The sequence below is a fragment of the Nyctibius grandis genome, chromosome 28 (genome assembly GCF_013368605.1).
Source record: "Nyctibius grandis isolate bNycGra1 chromosome 28, bNycGra1.pri, whole genome shotgun sequence".
Taxonomy (NCBI): Eukaryota; Metazoa; Chordata; class Aves; order Nyctibiiformes; family Nyctibiidae; genus Nyctibius; species Nyctibius grandis.
Window position 1 is genome coordinate 2,033,828 of NC_090685.1, and position 21,207 is coordinate 2,055,034.

At 51.0% G+C, this 21,207-nt stretch overlaps 1 protein-coding gene across 4 annotated transcripts in view; it reads right to left on the minus strand.

The window, feature by feature from the left end:
- RALY (RALY heterogeneous nuclear ribonucleoprotein) overlaps positions 1-21,207 on the minus strand; it is a 144,057-nt gene that overhangs the window by 92,066 nt on the left and 30,784 nt on the right. Inside the window, exon 2 of one of the 4 annotated variants that reach the window (XM_068419653.1) lies at positions 2,578-2,714. The exons of the other annotated variants lie outside the window; for them this stretch is intronic. The gene's annotated coding sequence lies outside the window, so the exon portion shown is untranslated. The remainder of the gene's footprint in view (positions 1-2,577; positions 2,715-21,207) is intronic. 4 annotated transcript variants of the gene reach the window in all.

Consider the following 21,207-nt stretch of genomic DNA (forward strand, 5'->3'; position numbering starts at 1 on the left):
GGGACCTCGAAAGATCATCTAGCTTTGGGCCAGGCAAATTTGAATTGAAACATTTTGTTCACGGAATTGAAACGTTCTGCTTTAAGTCAGTTCTTCTGGGTCCCCCGAGCTGCCAGGATATCTCTTGGGACTTTAAATTAAGGTGCTTTCCCTTCCCTGCCCTGGGCTGAGACACCTGGCTGGACTGCGTGCCGTGCACTGGTGTGTCACCTTGAGAGACCTGCCAGGGAGAAACGCAACCAGGCCGGTACAATTCAGAAGTGGGAGCTGCAGGAGTTTTTACAGCATTTTTATGCTGGGCAATACACAAGTGCCCGCTGAACAGGCTCCCAGTCAGGCTGGAAGGGGATGCTCCTCCCAGGGAAGGTTGCTCATCCCATAAGAACTGGGCTTTAGAGGGGGGATCTAGGTCTCACCAAATCCCCACTCCTCTGCAATCAAACGCCCACTGACTCTCCCCCAGTCCCAGCACTACGGGCAAGGAGCTGCGAGCTGTGGTTGAATGGATGGGATGTAGCAAGACCCTCCCCATGCCTAAGCCATTAACAAGATCCAGTGATTTATACCCGTTCCTTCCAATCAGCCTTCCCGGGCTAGCGATAATCTACAACAGGGGCAATAAATCACTGTGAGATTCCTGCTCTGCTTTCTCCACCATCCTCAAACCCGTGATGACTCCCACCTCCTGCCTTCCAAGCAGTAACCATGGCTTTTGTTGAAAGAACAATACTTTTCCCACCCTGCTCTGTGAAATCTCGGCTACGTGGGCTGCCTGATCCCATGGGGAGGGCAGGAGGGGCAGCCAGGGCTCCTGCCAGTCATCAGAAACGTTAAAGTGAACAGTTATAGCTCATCCACCCAGCCTGCCAGCAGAGACTCTCCGTACTTACAGGCTCAGTTCAGTCTCAGTTATGCCACAGCATTGCCAAAGGTCAAACTGGAATGAAGCTTTTAATTAAAACAGAGAAAGCACTAAAGAGACAGAGAAACGAAGCGCTGGGCTTCAACCAACAATGAGGTCGCACATATTTAATGAGCTGATCAGAGATGACATGCTGGCTGTCACAGCAGAAGTCCCTGCACACTGGTTGTGCACCGACAGATAATCCCTCCTGCACAAGGCTTCAAAGCTCTGCATGAAAAAGCCACCACAGCGACAAAGGCTAAGAGCAGGGGACGCTGCCACACGGCCACATTTCCTGTCATCCAAGAACCCAAAAAAGCATTCAAGATGATGAACTTCCCAGGGCTGTTTTGTCAGTTCCCCTCCATTTCAATGGACCCATCATTCAAGTTTATTGAGCCTCTCCAGAGATCTGGTAGCATCTCTCAGAAGTTCAACTGAATAAAGTGCTGGAATCAATGACGAGTGCGGCTATGCCGTGAGAACTGGCCTTGGTGCAGGAGAGATGGAGAAGAGGGGAGAGAGTAAGAGAAACTTGAGCCCAAACCAGGTCTGAGCAGAGCCCTGAACAACAAAACTCTGACCCACTAGGGATGTGGAAAAGCAAATGGCTCATGGCCTGCTCCGATCGTACCTGCCGGAGCCCTGAAGGTCCCTACTTCACCTTGCTTGGACAGAACGGGGCAGATGAAGAATTCCAGAAGCAAATCCCAGCGAGGAAGGAGGAACAGAGATTTTACCTGAGATCTGGATGAAGTTCTGAATGCCTACCCCATCGTCCTCCCAAACTCACCTAGATGCCTTGACTGTGGAAAAAAGTGCTTATCTTGCTCCTAAAGCCTTCTCCTGCTGATAAGAACAACCCAAAAGTGTTTGAGGGGAGAAGAAGTATGAGGGACATGGTGCACCAAAGAGCATCAGAAGCTTCGAGTTCTGTTCTTGGCTTCACTGTGCACCTCTTTGAGACCAAGGGCCAAATTACTGCATCTCTTTGTGTCCCTTAGGATGTGAAGTTAGACCCAGATGAAGTCTACACAGTTGCCTGATTGATAACCTGAAGCAGAAGCTGTACAGGAGGTGGCATAGAAAAACCTCACCACTAGCAAGATGGAGGGAGTTAAGGAAAGCAAGTCCACCTCTGCTGCTGCATAATCCCTCCTTTCCCAAATATACAGCTACATGAAAGACCAAATTGTTCTGCTCTTACACCAAGTTCCTCTTCACCGCATGAGTCCTAATGAAGTCAGGCAGCAGGAGCAGCAGACTCCAGCCCTTGCAAGGCTGGAGTCAATCAGTGCGGTGCACCATCCTGTGATTTTTCTAGAACCACTTCAACAAACGATGCAAAAGTGAAGGAGGAAGGAAGTAAGTACCCTGCCAAAATACAAAAACATGTTTCAAACAAAGTAACTGCGCTAAAATGTGCTGCTTTATTCTCCCTCTCGGGTCCCAAAGCATTTCCCTTCTCTCCCTGAATGATAACGGGCATAAAAATTAAATATAAATTCTCCAACAAAAAGCAAAAAGCACTGAAGGGTAATAAATCACGGGGGCTGGATGGCATTCAGAAGAAGTCGGGGGAAGGAATAAAGGATGAAATAGTGTAGATACTGACTAAGATGTATCACAGACCCTTACAAACCCAAGACTCATCCTCAGGGCAGGAGACTCACCACAATGGGCTGAATTTTCCCGAAGCAGCAAAGGGAACGGGCCCAGCGAAGCGGTGGGGTCGGTACGGGGGGCTCGCAGTCCCACAGGGCTCAAAGCACAGCAAACGTTACTCCAGAACCACGCTCACGCTCCCACCCTGTGTGGGGACAAAGAACCCAATGAAAACATCTTCTGATTTCCCCACAGCCACAATTCTGTCCCGGTTGCTAACTGCCGAGGTCAGAAGAGCTGCAAACAGAAAGTGGGATCGATCGGGGACTCCAGAAGAAGGGAAGAGGGACCAGCCCAGTGCTGCAGTGGGGACATACACATTCCCGAACAGCAACTGTCACGGACTGGATGCTCTCTCATCTGATGACCTGATATTCTTACATCGACACTTCCAGTAACCCAAAACACTCCCTAGGGCATCACACAGAAGCACAATATTCTGGAAACACAATATATCAGCACTGATTTTCTTCTAATAAACAAGATCACCTTTAATTTTGCAGGCACCTCCTACTTCATTAAAGATCTTGCTCTCCAGGGGTTTCCTCTTCAACTGGAGCAGGAAATGAAAAGACAGAAAATGCAATTTAATTAGGGATGAAGCTTCATCTTTACACTGCCTATCATAATTATGTGTCACTTAAAAACAAGCGTGGAGCAGGTGTGAAATGGCACCAGCTCCGGATGCGCATAGAAAAGGTTAACACCAGCAGCGTGTCTCAGCAAGAATCAGATGGTGGAACTTGAAAACTCCTTTTCTTTTTGTTTTTTTTTCTTCCTTTGTTCCCTCAAACTTCTCAGAAAAAATTCCATTTGAAATGGGAGAGAAGAAATGGCATCTTTGCAAAGCCAAGTGGTTGGAAAGGAGAAGAAGGTAATTTCAGCATCACGTGCTGGGGCACAGCAACAGTCCCTGCAAAATGTGGGGCAGGGTCGGTGTTGGCACAGAGGACAGGCAAGTGGAGGTACATCAGTGCAGCCACGTGCCTTCATGTGACACAGAGATGGTAGTGCTAAACGTGCTGCTCCTGCTCCTTCCTCCCTGGGTATCACTTTGCCTCCCCTTGCCATCCTGGACAAAATGACCAGTTGGGTGGGAGAGGGTTTCTGCTTTCCCTCAGGTCCCCCAGCCCCTTTTTTCTCCATGCTCCAGCACCAGGAGGAACAAAGCGATGAAACACTTTTGTTGAGTTACTATTGAGGGTTTCAGTCGACCTTCTGCAGAGAGCAGAACCAAGGAAGAGCAAGGAAAGCTCTGCGGATGGGTTATGCTGCACACTTGGGAGTTGCTCACCAACACGGGGTCGTTATAAGGGAGAGGAGTCCTGGAGTTCATCTTTTGTGCTGCTAGAGAGTCTTCATGGGATTTAGGGCAGCTCAGTCGGCTCAAGCCTTCCCAAAACTTCCAGCTCAAGCTTCCACCACTGAGGCTTTTCCATCCAAGGAAGCTCAAAATCAGACTCATCACGTGTGTCCCTCCATGGTGACATCTCTGGTATGGGCTTTCCATGCGGGCTGAGAGCTTGGACCTGCTTGTGCCCCAGCCTCTCTTCTGCACAACAGCGGTTTCAGCACTTGTCCACCCTCCAGGACCCTTCCAAACTCTGCGGGTGAGATTGCCACCCCAGCACCAGCAGAGACCAGAGGGAAACGTGGATAAACCAAACCATTTGACTTCAAAGCAAACACAGAGTAGCTCAGCTCGGAGCGTGGGTGTTCCCAGGCTCCTGCTTTGTCTGCTTGGTTGGTCTTGACACAATTGTATGTTTCTCCTAAAAAAAGAGACGCCTGAAACGTGAGTCAGAGCAGAGATCTCTACCCTTTGTGCCTTTCTGGATGGTATCAGTAACACCCTGGATTTAAATACTGCCTATTTTTCTAACAAGTGCCTTTTCTGTACTTCCAGCCATGGGAGATAAAATAGAGAGGAACATTGTTTAACTGATGCACTTTAATTAGCAGTTGTCTGTTGCTGTCAAAACCCTGCTCCTATATTCGGATGCAAATCCACATCCTTTCCTTTTAAGCAATACGTCAGCTTGGCTTTAGTCTTCCAGCTATCCTTTAATGTCATATTTTCTCCCCAGTGAATCAATATTCAGATCCTCTAATTGGAACTTATCTGCTCACCCAACCTTGGCCTCGGTTTGTTTAGCAGCTGAGCGTATCAGACACTCGTACTGACTGAACCAGCGGAGCCCAGCTCTGCTCAGTGGCTTTTAGGCAGAGATGCTGCCTGGAGTGTGCAGGCTCTGCTCCCTCCCCTCTCCCCCACGCTCCTGCTCCTTGAGCCACGCAGCCCAAGCTGCAGGTCCCTGGTAGCCAGACGTGCCTTGCTCGAGGGCAGGCAGCCCAGAGTACTTTCTTGTAATGAAGATGTGAAACCCTAAACCATGTCCCAGCCCAGGATGGGATCAGGGACAGGTCGCTTTGCCTGTTCCACTTCAAGGGGCAAAGATACAGCTCCCCATCGTTTCTAATTTTAAATCACAACATCTCCATCTCCTGCTTGTAAATTCTCTCCTGCTGTCAAAAGGTCACCAGGCCACTTGGAAAGCTATTTTTCACAACCTTGCTGATCTGGAGGCACCTTGCAGCCTCCTCCCACCCGGAAAATGCTGACACCAAAACCCATCAGTGACCAGCAGGACCGCAGGGCGGGTAAGGCACTGCAGACAGGACTGGCCTTTAAGGTACCAGCCAGAAATTCAGGAGATTCAGGAGCGGTTCCTGGCTCTTCCCCAGACTCCCTTCGTGTCCTTGGGCTCCAGCTCCGTGCCTCAACCTCACCTCTACTAACCGATGCTAATAACACTTCCCACAGGTGGTCATGTGGATAAATCAAGTTATGTTTAGAAAATAATCTATCACAATGGGCACAAGGGCCCCTTTAGAATAAAACTAGGTATTTTTACCCTTGCATCACCATTTGCTTTAGGGGAATGAAGCCAAGAATGACTGTAACCCCCTGTGTCTAGGCCTGGGCTTTTTACTAGATTTGTGCATTTTCTGAATAATCTCCTGAAGTCTGAGTGAATTACACCAACTGTTTGTGCTGAAGTTTCAGAGGGGGCTATGACCTGGCTAGGAGGGGCACTGACCTGTGTCTCGGCTGGCACCACAGCCTGTCTCAGTCCAGGAGGACAGATCACACCTCGATGAGCTCAGCATCTGCAGCCATCAATACAAAAAGCACAGCGAGGCGTCAATCCCATGCTCAGCTCCGGGATCATCTCCCATCACCTGCTGCCAGTTTTTAGCAATAAATATTTCTAAGGAACAGCAGCTGCCCAGCACCCTCCTCGACGTGACTGAGACTTTCCCAGGTGGAAGGGCTGGGCCCCCAGGGTTTCTGCTCGGAGCAAGGGGGTTCACCAGGGACTGCTCGAGCACCATCTCCCTCCCCTAGGATTTTACTAGGCTCTGAACCAAACTGCTTGATGAAAAGTCTTCAAGCCAGCACGCCACACCTACACACCTGGACTGATAACAGCAGCAGGAACACGCATTTCACAGAATCACAGACTGGTTTGGGTGGGAAGGGACATAAAACATCATCTCATTCCAACCACCCTGCCACGGGCAGGGACACCTTCCACCAGACCAGGTTGCTCCAAGCCCCATCCAACCTGGTCTTGAACAATTTCCCAAGCCCTGGTGTGTTTCGCACCATTGCTCGAGTAGGCAGTTACTCCAGGGCAGAGGGATGCCAACCACTCTGACAAAGGTCCACCCCAGGCCAGGGGATGCTCCACAGCAGGAGGTAGATCATGACGGGATTAATTCTTCACCCAGCTTTTGCTGTCACCCGGACTGATGAAATCCGCCACTGGTGAATGGACATCCACAGACCATCATCCGCAGCAGAGACCCACGCCAGCCTCCAGACATCCCCGCAGCATCCCAGCTCAGCTGCCTTCCAAACAACCCCCGGGAAGCTGGGACAACCCCAGCGTGGAAACAGAATGAAAAACACCCCAATATCCCCAGCCAGCAACGGTTCCTCCCATCTATACACCACTGAGGGGCTCGGCTACCAGGGCAAGAGGTGTCTGCTGAAGCACAGCACACCAGGACCCCCCGGAGATGGGAGAGGGAAGGGAAAGGGGAGGGAAAGGGAGAGGGAAACCCTAAGCCACCTGTCAAAACTTCAGCAGTGGAGATAACTGGTTTATACACATTTATCCCCACGCTCAATTATCAGCTCGGTTTAGCGTTTGATTTTACACAGCTCCGGTCCAGCAGACCTGCCGTTCTGCTGCTCGATTCTGCCTCTCTCTCTCATTTATGTAAATGTTATCCCGTCCCTAAATCATCTCTAATAGCCTCTGTACTCGCGAGCCCTCCTGTCTCACTCCAGCCCCACCAGCACAAGGCAGGCTGCACACACAAAGGAGCTGACATTTCTCTCTCGCGTAATTTGCAGTGGATTTCCAGCCTGTTTGATGTAGTCATTTTGTTCTCTGCGCTGATGTGACATTACTTATTGTTAAATATTCTTACCTTTTACACGCAGCTCTGTTTAGATAAAGGTCAGTGAGTGAACCCCTGACAGTGCTTGTTGCTGCCACGCTCTAAAGCCAATTTGCCATTCTCTCCCTTCGATACTCTCAGCTTAGTTTCAGTCCATTTTTTCCATTAATTCAGGCACAGCAGAGAGCCGTTAAAAATGCAAAATACCTCAGCTGTTCAGATCGACACTCGGATAGGAAATTATTAGCTTGGGTAGCACCAGTTGCACAGGGAGGTCAGGTACCGTTGCCCATGCAAATCCAGCAGCAGCAGCCCCTTGTTGAGGAGCTGGACGGCTGCCACCCAAAATACGTACGTATTTCTGCCTTAACTGAACATCAGCTGAGCCTCGTGCAGCACGCAATGCCTTCTCCCAGCCTGGTCTGCAGTGGGACGACAGCATAAGCCCACACCACCCTCTCTTGGTAGAGGACAAGAAGGGCAAGCTCAAGCCATCGTCACCGAATTTGCCAGAACGGAAGGACATGGCGGTGCTGATCCATCTTCCCTGGGACCTGGCGAGCAGCTGGACTCACATGAGCCTGCTCCGAGCGAGTAAAACCTACGGCTGCACCTGCTCAGTTTCACAGACTCACAGACTGGTTGGGGTTGGAAGGCACCTCTGCAGATCACCCAGTCCAACCCCCTGCCAAAGCAGGGTCACCCAGAGCACGTTGCACAGGGTCGTGTCCAGGCGGGTTTGAATATCTCCAGAGAAGGAGACTCCCCACCCTCCCTGGGCAGCCTGTGCCAGGGCTCTGGCACCCTCACAGTAAAGAAGTTTTTCCTCATTTTCAGATGGAACTTCCCATGTTTCAGTTTGTGCCCATTGCCCCTTGACCTGTCACTGGGCACCACTGAGAAGAGTCTGGCCCCATCCCCTTGACACCCGCCCCTGAGGTATTTGTAAGCATAAGATCCCCCCTCAGTCTGCTCTTCTCCAGCTGAACAGCCCCAGCTCCCTCAGCCTCTCCTTGTAAGAGAGATGCTCCAGCCCTCTGACCATCTCCGTACCCCTCTGCTGGACTCTCTCCAGTAGTTCCTTGTCTTTCTTGAACTGGGGGGCCCAGAACTGGACACAGTTACTCCAGGTGTGGCCTCACCAGGGCAGTGTAGAGGGACAGGAGAACCTCCCTGGACTTGCTGCCCACACTCTTCCTCATGCACCCCAGGACACCATTCGCCTTCCTGGCCCCGAGGGCACATTGTTGGCTCACGGGGAACTTCTTGTCCCCCAGCACTCCCAGGTCCTTCTCTGCAGAGCTGCTTTCCAGCAGGTCACCCCCAGCCTGTACTGGTGCATGGGGTTATGCCTCCCCAGGTGCAGGACCCTACACTTGCCTTTGTTGAACTCCATGAGGTTCCTCTCCATCCAGCTCTCGAGCCTGTCCAAATAAATACCCACCCTGCCACCCCTGCATGTTGCTTCCCACGATGGCACCCGTGACGTGGGGATGGGGATGCAGGGGCACCCTGGCTGAGACTTGCTCCCAGCACCCCCCGTACCCCGCCTGCCTCGGGCCACCTCGCCAGGCCAAAACAGCACCTCCGCAGCATAGCCAAAGTGCGGGCGTTGCAGGCTTGCCAGCTGTCAGAAAGCAGCCGGTGACCTCGAGTGGTTCTCCCAGGGGACAAGGTGGTCATACAATCTTACAGGGACACACGTCAGCGTGGCGCAAACAACAGACCTCAGGCCATGTGGCCTGCGGCGGCGGCGGGCAGGGAGCCGTCACCATCCCCGGGTCACCTTCCAGCAGCAGCCAGCAGGGCGAGGAGCGGGGCTGGCAGCCCCCGCTGCCCTGTAAAACCTATTTTGCTGCTCAGTTCGAGCTCGTGCGCTTTTATGGCTCCATCCAGCAAAGTGCTTCAGCACGTCCTTACCTCAAGCACACAAACAGCTTTAATTACACCAAGGGACCACTCAGAGGCTTAAAGTGAAGTCGGTGTCTAAGCGAGCGTCTGAGCGAGGACTTCGGCGCCGAAAGAGAGAGCAAAGAGGATGGTGAGGAGCTGAGCCCGCGGCCCCACCAGGCTGGTGACGAGGACTGGGGGGGAGATGCTCGGATGGGGCAGGGGGCTCCGAAAGCAGGACTAGGGAAATGCAAGGGCGCAGCTGGCTGAAAAGGTGGGTTCTGCTGCATGAGTAAGGAAGGATGCAGAGGGCAATTCGGCGTGACTGAAACTACTGCACAATTAAACATGTGCTTGTTTCAGCGCTTGCCAAATGGAAGAACATTTGATCATTTATTCATAGCGATATTTAATTTTGCATTGTGTTAAATCATTTTGTACTATTACATAAAAGAGAACAAACTCCCAACCCCCCCCCTCAGTAAAAAACAAAGAAACACTGTATTTTGCTGAATGTAATCAAGCGTGGGTTTTTTTCCCCCATGTCATAAATGAACAAGACGACATAGAAGGGAAAAATCACATTGGGCCCCCTCAGTCCCAGGCTCAAGGAGAAGAGCGCGGTTCACAGCATGCTGGACCTGCCCGATCCCGAGGGTATCGGGCTGCTTGGGCAACAGGCTCCTGCAGTACAGCCCTGGGTGAGCACATACACCGCGGCTCCTGCTCCACGCAGCCCTACAGACACCCAGACGTCGGACCGCCAGCTGCGCTGATGGAGGTACATGCGGGGCAGAAGCTCCTGGATGGAGCAGTTTCAGTCTATACCTCACCCCTGGGTCCCTGCCTCGTAACCATGGCCCGGTCTGCACACGGGGGCTCCTCTACCCTTATGTCACTGCATCTCACAGAGACGCCTTCCTTGTCACAGAATCAACCAGGTTGGAAGAGCCCTCTGGGATCATCGAGTCCAACCATTACCCTGACACCACCATGGCAACTAGACCAGGGCACTAAGTGCCATGTCCAGGCTTTTCTTAAACACCTCCAGAGATGGTGACTCCACCACCTCCCTGGGCAGCCCCTTCCAATGGCTAATAAACCTTTCTGAAAAGAAATTCTTCCTAATGTCCAACCTGAACCTCCCCTGGCGAAGCTTGAGGCTGTGTCCTCTTGTCCTATCGCTGGTTGCCCGGGAGAAGAGGCCAACTCCCACTTCACTACAACCTCCCTTCAGGTAGTTGTAGACTGCAATAAGGTCACCTTGGAGCCTCCTCTTCTCCAGGCTAAACACCCCCAGCTCCCTCAGCTGTTCCTCATAGGTCAGACCCTCCTTTCTCAAAGACTCTTATTCATCACAACCATCAATAAACTCCTGGGCAAATGGAGAGTCACAGCTCAGGTCCTCACCTTAGCTACCACGGTACAAGTGGGAAGAAACTGCACCGCCGCCCTCCTCTTTTCTAAACTGGGACACAGAGAAGGGCGAGAGCTGGCTTCACACATCTAGAAACGTATGAGAAAACTCAGGTTCCCTCTAGGTTTGGGGACAGGGTGTCCTGCAGCTAAAAATACGGACAAGCCAAAAAGTGAAGGCTAGCAAGAGGCATTGGTAGGGTGACCAAAGAGAAAAACAGAGCCTGTTTATTTGTGCAGCCAGTGACTATCCAGCAAGAGAGACTGAAGCCTCCGCACACATGCTGCCTGCGTGATGGACAGGCTCCTGCCAGCTGTAGGAGTCCAATTTCTCATGGAGACACAGGGGTTCCCTCTCCCCTTCCCTTGTTGCAGGCTCACACCTTTCTCTCAATTATTTTTAGCTGCGGCACCAAGCAGCGTACCGTGCAGGAACAGAGGGAAATGGCAAGGGATGGAAATCACTGCTCAGGTAAAGGCTCTCCCCCTTGCCACCACAGCAGGCAGCTCAGGATCCAAGCCTCATCAGGGTCCATGCTCAAACCTGTCCAGAGTTTGCAGGATCCAAGATTAAAATCTTTCCCAGAGGCTCTATCAGCAGCTTGAGTTGGGAGGGAGATGCCCTATGCCTGGTGCAGGATTAGCATGCCCGAAGTGTTCCCACCGCACCTTCCTCAGGGGTCCTGCCCTGCACCAGACCTGGGCATCTGCTGCAGACAGATTTTGGTTCTTCATCAGCCCAAAGGGCCAGAGATCCAGGGAAAAGGACCATTGCCAAAAGCAGCAGGATACAACTTCAAGGTGCCATGGGTGGCAGCCCTAAGGGACAGGGATAGTCCTCGAGCCTGCTCTGAAATAGCCACGTCCCAGGTGGTGCCGGGAAGCAGCGGCTGGGGGGCTGCAGGGAAGACGAGGCATCCTGCTCCCTGTCAGCATCATTTAGAACAGCAAATCTTGAGCCAAGTGGCCTCAAGAAGCTTTCAGAGGTCTGGCCATGAGCAGCAAAAGGTCCTGCAGAATTATCTGTATGGAGCTATGAATCAACAGCCCGGGGATGGACAGGGGATGATCTATTACCCCTGATTGATAGACACTTACATTTAACAACAGCCAGGCATAAGTGATGCAAAGGACAGGTGACCTTCTACTGGTGACTGAACCCTTGGACCTATTTCTGTAGTGAGAAGTGTGTCCTTCCTGTGAGCTTTGAGGCCAGCAAGAGAGTAACCAGTGAAGCATCTCTATGGCCTGAGAAGACATCAGGTCAACCCTTTCTCTCGGGCCACCTCTGTTGGAAACCCAGGCCCAGCCAACACTTTGTACCTCCACAGTGAAGTGTCCTCTCTAGAATTCTGTGGGTGTTACAGCAGGCAGGTCCTGCTGGGGTGACAGTCAGCGGGGATGCAAGGTGTGCAAGAGTGGGGGTCCAAGAGAGCTCTGGCCCAAGAGGTCACAGCTCGTGTTGGTGCCAGCATGCCAGCTCCCAGCGCTGGGACCCTTCCCTGCCTGGAGCACGGGGCATGGCACAACACGATCCCAGCACCTGTGAGCTCAGGCATCAGCCCTTCTGGCAGGGAGAGCATCTCCTCTGCCCCCAAAGTCATGGCTGGATCCTCCATTTTGAGCAAACCCACCTGTATATCACCCCCACCCAAATCCTGAGACTGCCAGGCCTCCCTGCTCCTCCTGTCCCACCCAAGCTGCGCGGCGGCCATCAGCACGCATCTGCATCCCACCTGCTCAGGCTGGGAAGTCAGACACCCCCCACCACTCCAACTCAGGGGAAGGTTGGCAGGATACAGTGATCTGCAACAGCATTTCATTTGGGTTCCAGAGCTAACACTTGCCAAAGTGCCACAAGTGCTTGTGTGACAAACCTTTGATGTCTCCTCCAGAAGATACTGCTAACCGCCATGGAGGGCGTCCTGGGGAATCGCAGAAAGGGGGCTGAGGCGCAGCAAGCTCAGGGCTGTGCAGCCCCCAGCCCGTGGGGCTTTGCAACCCCACCAGAGCAAGTGGTCCAGAGGTCCACAAAGTAACTGCAGGTAGATCAGGAACAAACCCCGACGAACACACGTATCCAAGTATTTAAGTAAAGGAACAAGATGGGAGGTTTGCTTTCTTGGTTGCAAGCTAAAATGGTTGCAGCCCCTCCGAGCTGAGCTCCTCTCAGCTGGCGTCAACAAGCCGAACGCCGACACCGAGACGCAGCCATTAAAAACACGCTGGGAGCACCAGTAAGAGCCTCTGAACCTGGCTGGATGCCAGGCTAAGCTCTCCATGCAGGGCTCTTCAATTCAATTTGCCTTACTTCATTAACCTCAGTGGATTTACACCCGCGACCAGCACTGAAAAAAATCCATTATCTATCTCTTTAACCCCCCTGCCCCAATATTATTCCCTCTGTCCCATCTTTGGCTCCCCTCTGATACCCGAATTCTTGCAGACCTGCCAGAAATTCGGGCACAGTCTCCATGCTATAGGACAACCTTCCTCCTGCATTCACCAAGGTAAGGAGAGGACAAAGCCACAGCTGCTTTTGCATGAGTGATTTCAGCAATAAACTACTACAAAAATATTAATAGAAAACTCCAGGCATGTAAGTGCAGCCATTCCCTCTGCAACTTGCACTCGATTGCATGGATTAAGGTCCGTGTCTTGCTGTAAGAAGCCACCTCCTTCTGACAGGAATGTTGCTGGAGCTGCTGTGAAAGCATTAGGGCTGGAAGGAAGAATCGATAGACCAGCGCACCAGTTAGCAGAGGCCTGACAAGCTGCCTGGCACCCGCACAGCGGAGCTGGTGGTAGTTTTCTGCCTGCTGCAGTGGTTACTGCTGATGGTGGATGCACCTCTTGGGAAAAGCGGATCCGAGTTTTACAAGCCAGGCTTTCAGCAGACGGGCACCGTCCGTTCCAGGCTTTGGTGAGGCGCGCTGAAAGTCACAGAGGGAAAGGTCTCCAGTGTGGGATAAATAACATTTTGTGCTACTCTGGTCTCTAAGAGCAGACCAGACCGGGTCATCAAGTAGCGCTGACATGAAAATGAAGCAAAAGCACCTCTGCTGCTCTACCACCGCTGAGCTTCAGACACAATCCACTAAATTGAGTGCTGCGTCCAGCTCTGGGGCCTCCAACATAAGAAGGACACGGAGCTGTTAGAGCGAGTCCAGAGGAGGCCACGGAGATGATCAGAGGGCTGGAGCCCCTCTGCTCTGGAGACAGGCTGAGAGAGTTGGGGCTGTTCAGCCTGGAGAATAGAAGGCTCTGGGGAGACCTTCTAGCACCTTCCAGCACCTGAAGGGGCTACAGGAAAGCTGGAGAGGGGCTTTTATAAGGGCGTGTAGTGATGGGACGAGGGGGAATGGTTTTAAACTGAAAGAGGGGAGATTGAGATGAGATTGAGATGAGATATGAGGAAGAAATTCTTTCCTGTGAGGGTGGTGAGACACTGGCACAGGTTGTCCAGAGAAGCTGTGGCTGCCCCCTCCCTGGCAGTGTTCAAGGCCAGGTTGGATGGGGCTTGGAGCAGCCTGGTCTGGTGGAAGGTGTCCCTGCCCCTGGCAGGGGGGTTGGAACTAGATGGTCTTTAAGGTCCCTTCCAACCCAAACCATTCTATGATTCTATGAAATTCCAGTTCAATGGCCACCTGGACGCTTGGTCATGGTGCACAGACCAGCCTCTCAAAGCTTTGGCCAGTTGGGAGGGTCCTTTCTCACCCCCATCTTACACAAACACCTCTTGAGAACCTACCTACAGAAGAGCCCCCACTTCTAATGCAGCCACACGAGACCCAGCTTGGCCACGTGGACCTCCCAGGGATGCCCACACGACCCAGTGCTTGCACAGCTCCAGCCCGAGAGGCAGATATTAATTCTGTAGTAGATTGGGTGGCTTGTTGTACACAAGCCATTTCTTTTTTTTAATGAAATGGGTGTATCATTATGATTAGGCATAGTCATTACATTCAGCCTTTAATTAGATTTGTGTAATTAGAAATCCACTGAGTTATTTCACACAGTGGGGAAAAAAATATTGCTTGGATGGGGTTAGACAAGATGTCAACAGATTTCTCTGTAGCTCCAAGAGCTGACCGATAATGCAAAACAAATGACATCTTCGATTTCGAGACCTTCACAAGGTGTGCATAATGCTTAATTTCTGGCAGATTTTGCATGGCTAAGAGGTAGAAATCAGGCGAGAGCAAGTGGAAAACATCATGACCAGTTCCTACTGGTATTTTCTGCTCCTGCTAAGATGTTCACCTGCCCAACTGGGGTAACCGGGAGGTTGATGCTGCAGCCGCTGGTGCTGCACTGGAGGCACCAGCCCCAAACATCCACCCAGGCTCACTGCGATGGACAGGGCCAGGAGGAAGGAATGTCCCCAAGTCACCCCTGCAGCTTGGACACAGGAGTGGGACATTCACATACCAAATGCAGAGAAAGTAATCTGGAGAAAGCCTTGTGGATTGGAGGGCTTTTGCAGAAGACCAGACAGGCAGATGGGGATGCAGACACACACAACTCAGACTTTGTAACTGGACTCTATTTATTTATATATATAAATATATCTTGGAGCCTGTGTGTGTGCGTACACGAGAGAGCTCCCTCACAGCCTCCTGTCAGAAACATCTTATTACACTCCTTCTCATAGAACAGTTTGGGTTGGAAGGGACCTTAAAGACCATCTAGTTCCAACCCCCCTGCCACGGGCAGGGACACCTTCCACCAGACCAGGTTGCTCCAAGCCCCATCCAACCTGGCCTTGAACACTGCCAGGGAGGGGGCAGCCACAGCTTCTCTGGGCAACCTGGGCCAGGGTCTTACCACCCTCATAGGAAAGAATTTCTTCCTAAGATCTCATCTCAGTCTCCCCTCTTTCAGTTTAAAACCATTCCCCCTCGTCCTGTCACTCCATGCCCTTGTAAAAAGCCCCTCTCCAGCTTTCCTGTAGCCCCTTCAGGCACTGGAAGGTGCTAGAAGGTCTCCCCGGAGCCTTCTCTTCTCCAGGCTGAACAGCCCCAGCTCTCTCAGCCTGTCTCCAGAGCAGAGGGGCTCCAGCCCTCTGAGCATCTTCGTGGCCTCCTCTGGACTCGCTCCAACATCCATCTCAGCACTACCTTTTCAGAAGCAAGCACTTCTTTAGAGCAATATCCTCCTCTCTTTCTGTCGTGGATCCCCAGCTACAACAGGCTTTGCAGGAGACAAGTTTATTAATCCCAAGATGCCTCCCCTCGCCCCCCAAAGGAACTGTTACTATAAAACCATTATAATATAAAAAGTTTATCTGATCATTCTTCTTTGGACACACCTGAATGTAGAGCTTTTCCTTAAATCTGCTCTTTCTTGAAGGAATATTTTTAAATTTGAAGATGACTTCACCTAGCCTTGTACCGACAGCAATGCTGCATAACTCATATCTTTTGCCTCCACGCCTTCTCATACAGACATGGACAGACGTTCTCCTGCGTTTCTCTTCTGCAGGAGAAAATCCAGGTGATGCTACAAGTCACCCTCTGCATGACCACCAAGAGCCTCAATCTCCTACCACCAAAGACATGGTGTTTCATTGCAAACATCCACTGTGCTTGGCCAAAAACATGGAGGGAAGCCCAAGGTGGTATCACCCGCCACTTTGCTCGTCCCCTGTCAATCTGTTTGGTGAGCAAATGCAGGGACCCTTTGGCAGGCATATCCTTCACACCCTCACCCACCCGCTAAAAATGCCCCAGTGACTCTCCAACAGGCCTAACTGGGTCACCACTGGTACACTGCACAAGCCAAGGGAGCAAAGGATGGAGCAGCAGGGAAAGCTTCAGCTGGAAGACACAGCTAAGCATAAATCCAACATTCTTTCCCACCATTTGAATGTGCATCATGTAACAGCGAGCAACACCAACCTCATCCATCTCCATATACGTTTAGAAGTGACCTGACCCCGTGTTTACTGATGACGCAGTGTTCACCCTGGCTGCCTTCAGTCTCACAGCTCCCTGACCCCTGAAACCAGTGACATCTCCAAGCCAGGTGCTCACCCCCTCCTACTGAAACAGCCACAGGTCTTCTGCCCACCTGAGTGTCAACTGCTCCTTCCCAGGCAGGTGGGGGAGCACCCCAATTCTGAGTACGCACATTGTCCATGACGAGGGGTAGGAAGTGGGACGTACCAGTGGGACATCACAGGTGCCACGCAAACCTGGCACCTCTATCATGCGCTTGGGTACCATCTCTCCAGTTCACACTGGGAGTCGAGTGCCACATCACGAGTCCATTGTTCAGAGCCAGCGCATGGTCCTCCTAGACATTTCCCCATGCTCTGTAACACAGATGCTTTTAGCACTCCAGCCAGGTGGGGACACAAAGCCATTTTAATGCACCCCAAGGCAGAGAAGCATCTTGTGGCACAGCCAGGAGCAAAATCCGGACTCACCCCACAGCATCGCAGCTTAGAAAAGCTCCCTGAGCTCTTTCTTCTGCAGTAGCTGCTGGCACATCACCGCACCAGGCACCTGTAACAGGCCGAGCGCTCTCTGCACCCTAGAGAAAAACTCCAAAATCACGAAGCGTTCACTGAAGCAACAGGAAAATGCTCTCCTGTGAGACTTTAGCCTGAGGTTTCCCATTAGACTATTTTTACAGCTAGGGAAATGAAGCAGAGACAAGAAATGGCCCCCAGCCACAGAGTTAGCTACTGGCAGGAGAACAGCCAGCTTTACTATCTGATTCACACACAGCTGTCTTACTACTCTGAGCAATATTTGCACCTTAAGTAACTTCTCCCACTAAAGCAAAGACAGCATAGCACATCCAACGTGGCGAGGCTTTGCTTAGTGACGAGGTGGCCAGCCAGAGGGGATGGCCCACACCTTCTCCTGGTTGGGCCACAGTGGCCAAATGGCCCAGAGCTTCTGAGGAGATAACATCTACACTCTGGCTCGGCTCCAGCTGTGACAAGTTATGGCAGGATTTGAAAAGAGCTGGAAGAGAGAGAAAAAGGACCAGTGGAGAGGACAAAGCTCCTAAAATCACAGCCTTCTCCTTAAGAGTTTTTCCATTAAACTGCTTCCCAAGCAGCAGTGCTGTCAGGAGGGAAAAGGGGGAACTAATTATACAAACAACTCACGATACAATGATCCAAGCATTTGATTAATGAGCACTTTAAAGAAAGTCCTTAACAAACATTTGAAGGACCCCTAATACATGTTTGTAGTCATGTCTGAAGCTAATTTAAACAAAATGTTTATTTGCACAACCAGGTGAGAGTCAAATTATGAAGCAAAAATCTAGTTTTCGTCGTCTTCCACAGCTTTCCCATAGGTACGTGGTCTCTGCTACTCAAATTACTCCCAGGTCTGTTTGTGGGAACAAAACTTTTCCTCCCCACCTGCAAGCTTTCAGGCTAGAAGTGCTCGTTTGCTCATTGCAATCACAGCCCCAAGTGACTCTTAAAAACCCTCTAACTCCTCAGGCCAATCACAAGCAAGCAGCACAGCTTGAATTTCAAGCATTTTTAGAAGCCAAACAGCTCTGAGAGCTCTTCATCAAAACCACTTGATGAACAGGCTTGGGAGAAACCTCATGTCTGGAGTGGTGGCTGGCACAGCGGAGGAAGCTGCATCCATCAGGACCTACAGCTTCTGAGTACACGGGGTAGCTGCTCACAGGATATCACGTCTTCCTCCTGAAAACTAGTGCTCATTGGGCTTTAGGACAGGACCAAAGATCTTGGGTGGCCATCAATGAGATGAGCTGTTCCAAGTTTGTCATCTTCCAAATAATACCACCTACATCTTGTTCAGGATGTTTCACCACGCAAATCTCCCAACAGGCCATGAGAAGCTCTGGTTTCTGCACCTCTGTTGGGTGCCCTTGCTGCCCCTGGGACAGCCAGCTCCTCCTAGGTACCAGCTGCTGGGAGAGGGCCCATCTCAGGTGGGCAGGACGGGACTGCCAACCTTCAGAGCTACGAGGACGAGCTGCAACAGCTTGAGCTGAAGCATGTATCCTCCAACAGGGACAGGACCTGCATCACTGCGCTGAGCCCTAGGTGATAGGGCACCCAACACAGAAATAATGTGAGGAAGGTATTCTTATAGTAAACAAAGTACAGGTGTGGAGTAAACTGACTTAGGACAGAAGTTCATTTTCACTTAAAACCAGAAATATTTCAGTTGTAGTCCAAAACTACTCATCAAAACAGTCTCTACAAAATGTGAGGTGATTGGTCTTGAAAGGAAGAAAATGGAAATCAATTTGGAAAAAAAACAAATCACTGTTGAGTAATATGTCCCAGCTGAAATCTCATCTGCACAGCTGAGACAGACCTTGAACTTACATATCTGTTACACCTAGGAATGAATATTGAATATTCAAATACTCAAACTTTCAAAACTCTACATCTCTCCGGTGTTCAGCTTATCTTCTGCTTTTCCTCTGGTATAAAGTATGGTTTTTATCTGATCAGGACTGAAATAAAAGGTGACTTTCACAAATTGCTTGGATTAACCATGATGTCCTAATAATAGAAACAAATATTAAAAAAAAAAACTTCATCACAAACTGAAATTTGAAACAAAAGTCGAATTTTCAAAACTGACTTTCGAGTGGAACATTTTTTCTGTTCAACATTTTTCCTGGCACATCTGTATTTTTCCAAACATTTCAGATTTGATGCAAAAAGTTACTTTACGAAAAAGATCTCGTTCAAGGATCGCTTGACTGATTGCATGAAACGATCTTACAATGATGAGTAAGTATTGATTTACCTAAAGGTGATAAGCGGGTGGTGGTTAGAAGAGAACAGCTTTTTATACACTCTGGGAGAAATGCACGCACCCAACAGCACATCCCACATGGTGTACAATGACAGTGCCACAAGGCCACCAGAATAGGTCTCTCCCTGTCTGTACCCCTGTCAAAAATCCTTGCCCAGTAAGGTCAGCTTTTATTTGCTGTTTCAGCACACTCAGGAATTTTTCCATTTTCTTCAAATTTTTTTTTGCTTTATTTTTTCTTTTGGTTGCTAACTGCACTGGAAACATACCATCACCACCAACTCCCATGGCTGCTGGGGGAACGCTCGCTACTCCAAGGTGACCCAAAACAGCTTCACCTCTCTCAGATCTGTGTCTTTTTCCAATCACAGGATCTAGTTTGCGTGAAAGCCTCATCCCCACAATTACCCAAAGGCAGCCTGCGCCAGCCCCCCTCCATCCCACAGCACAAACGGGGTGTGCTGGCCACAGCTCCCAACCGATGGAGCTGCTGAACACCATCCAAACAGCATGAGCAAACTGAGTGTTGCTTTCCAAAGCTACGTACAGCATGGTGGATGAAGAGCCTCAGAGCTTTGGACATGCGCTGCCTGCCCATAGGGATGTTTGGGGGGGTACTACACTCTAAAGGCTGAAAAGTGGGGAAGAGCTCAGAGAGAGGTTTTGGGAGAGATCCTTGGGATACAGATAGAGAAGCCTGACAAGGAGGAAGCCCATGGGTCAAGCACAAGGCAGCCCTCTGCTAGTATGCTGCGAAACACCAGTCCATCTGAGCTAGGAATATGGACCTACACCACCATTCTCAGATCTCCCCCAGTCCCGACATGACTCCTTCAGCTTCTGTGACAACTCAGGGACTAGACTAGGGGCCTCCAGAGGTCCCTTCCTACCTAAACAGCTCAATTATAGAGGTTAGGAGAACTGTATTAGGATGGCAGGACCTTCCCCTTGGCCATGAGATGCCTGAATGACAGCAGTCCTTCGGCTGCAGGACAGGCAAACAGCAGGGAATTTTAACTGGAGATAAATGTGAATGGCTTTTCTGAAGGGCCATAAAACATCCCCCGCCACCTGAATATCCTTCTGCTGAAAGCAAACAGGGAATGAGAGACCTCTGAAGTAAACAGCAGCCCCTCTCAGAGCACACCATGTGTGTTATCCGTAACACAAGCCCTGCTGTAGGAATCACTGCAGCCTCCCCAGCCTGGTTTCTGCGTGGTGAGCTGCCCACAAAGCAACTCCAAACATTCACAAAATCCAAATCACGAGCTGCTTTACGAGCCTGTTAACGACACGGCACATTGTGCAGATGGTGAACATTCAGGGACCCGCCACGGACCCTCCATCGCACAGCGGCAGCAAACGCAGCTCAGGGGCTCCAAACCCAGCTCTGCCCTCGGACGGTCCCGTGGGTGAACCGCTGTCCCCATGGTGTGCGAGGGGACCGGACAGTTCAGCTGGGGTCAGCAAAGCCACGAGGCAACTAAAGCTGTCCTCTGCTTGCTCAGCGGCTCTCGGCTGGCCTCTCCTGACTCACTTTACTGACATACACACACGGTTCCTCCTTGCCAAGACAGATGGAGGCAGCTGGGTGCGCAGAGGGGACAGCCTGAGGCACACACCCTAACGTTTTGGAGAGGGTCCTGCTTAGGCACCACCCCAACATGAGCTTCTCTCCCATACGAAGTTATCTACCACCACTTTGAAAGATCTAACTCAGGTCCTGAGCTCTTTCCTTTGCCAAAGCAGCTCCTAACACCAACCCAGCTAACAGAACAGCCCCAGCACTTTCCTCCTTACTCTGACAACACCCCAGTTTCCCCCAAACCCCCTCCTTTGGGCACCCCTGCTCTGCAGACTCCTCCTCAGCACATAGCAAGAACAAGCTATCACCATTCGCTGCAGTACTTCACACAGGGCTATGCAACTCCATGCATGGACAAGAGCTTGGATCCTGGAAATATTATCTCAGAGTGGGAAGGGAAAAGCACCCCACTGTCATCTCTGCAATGACAGTCTTGCTGTGTCCTTGCACAAAGCTGGAGGTGCTAAAGATTAATGGGAACATGCCATGACCCACTGGGT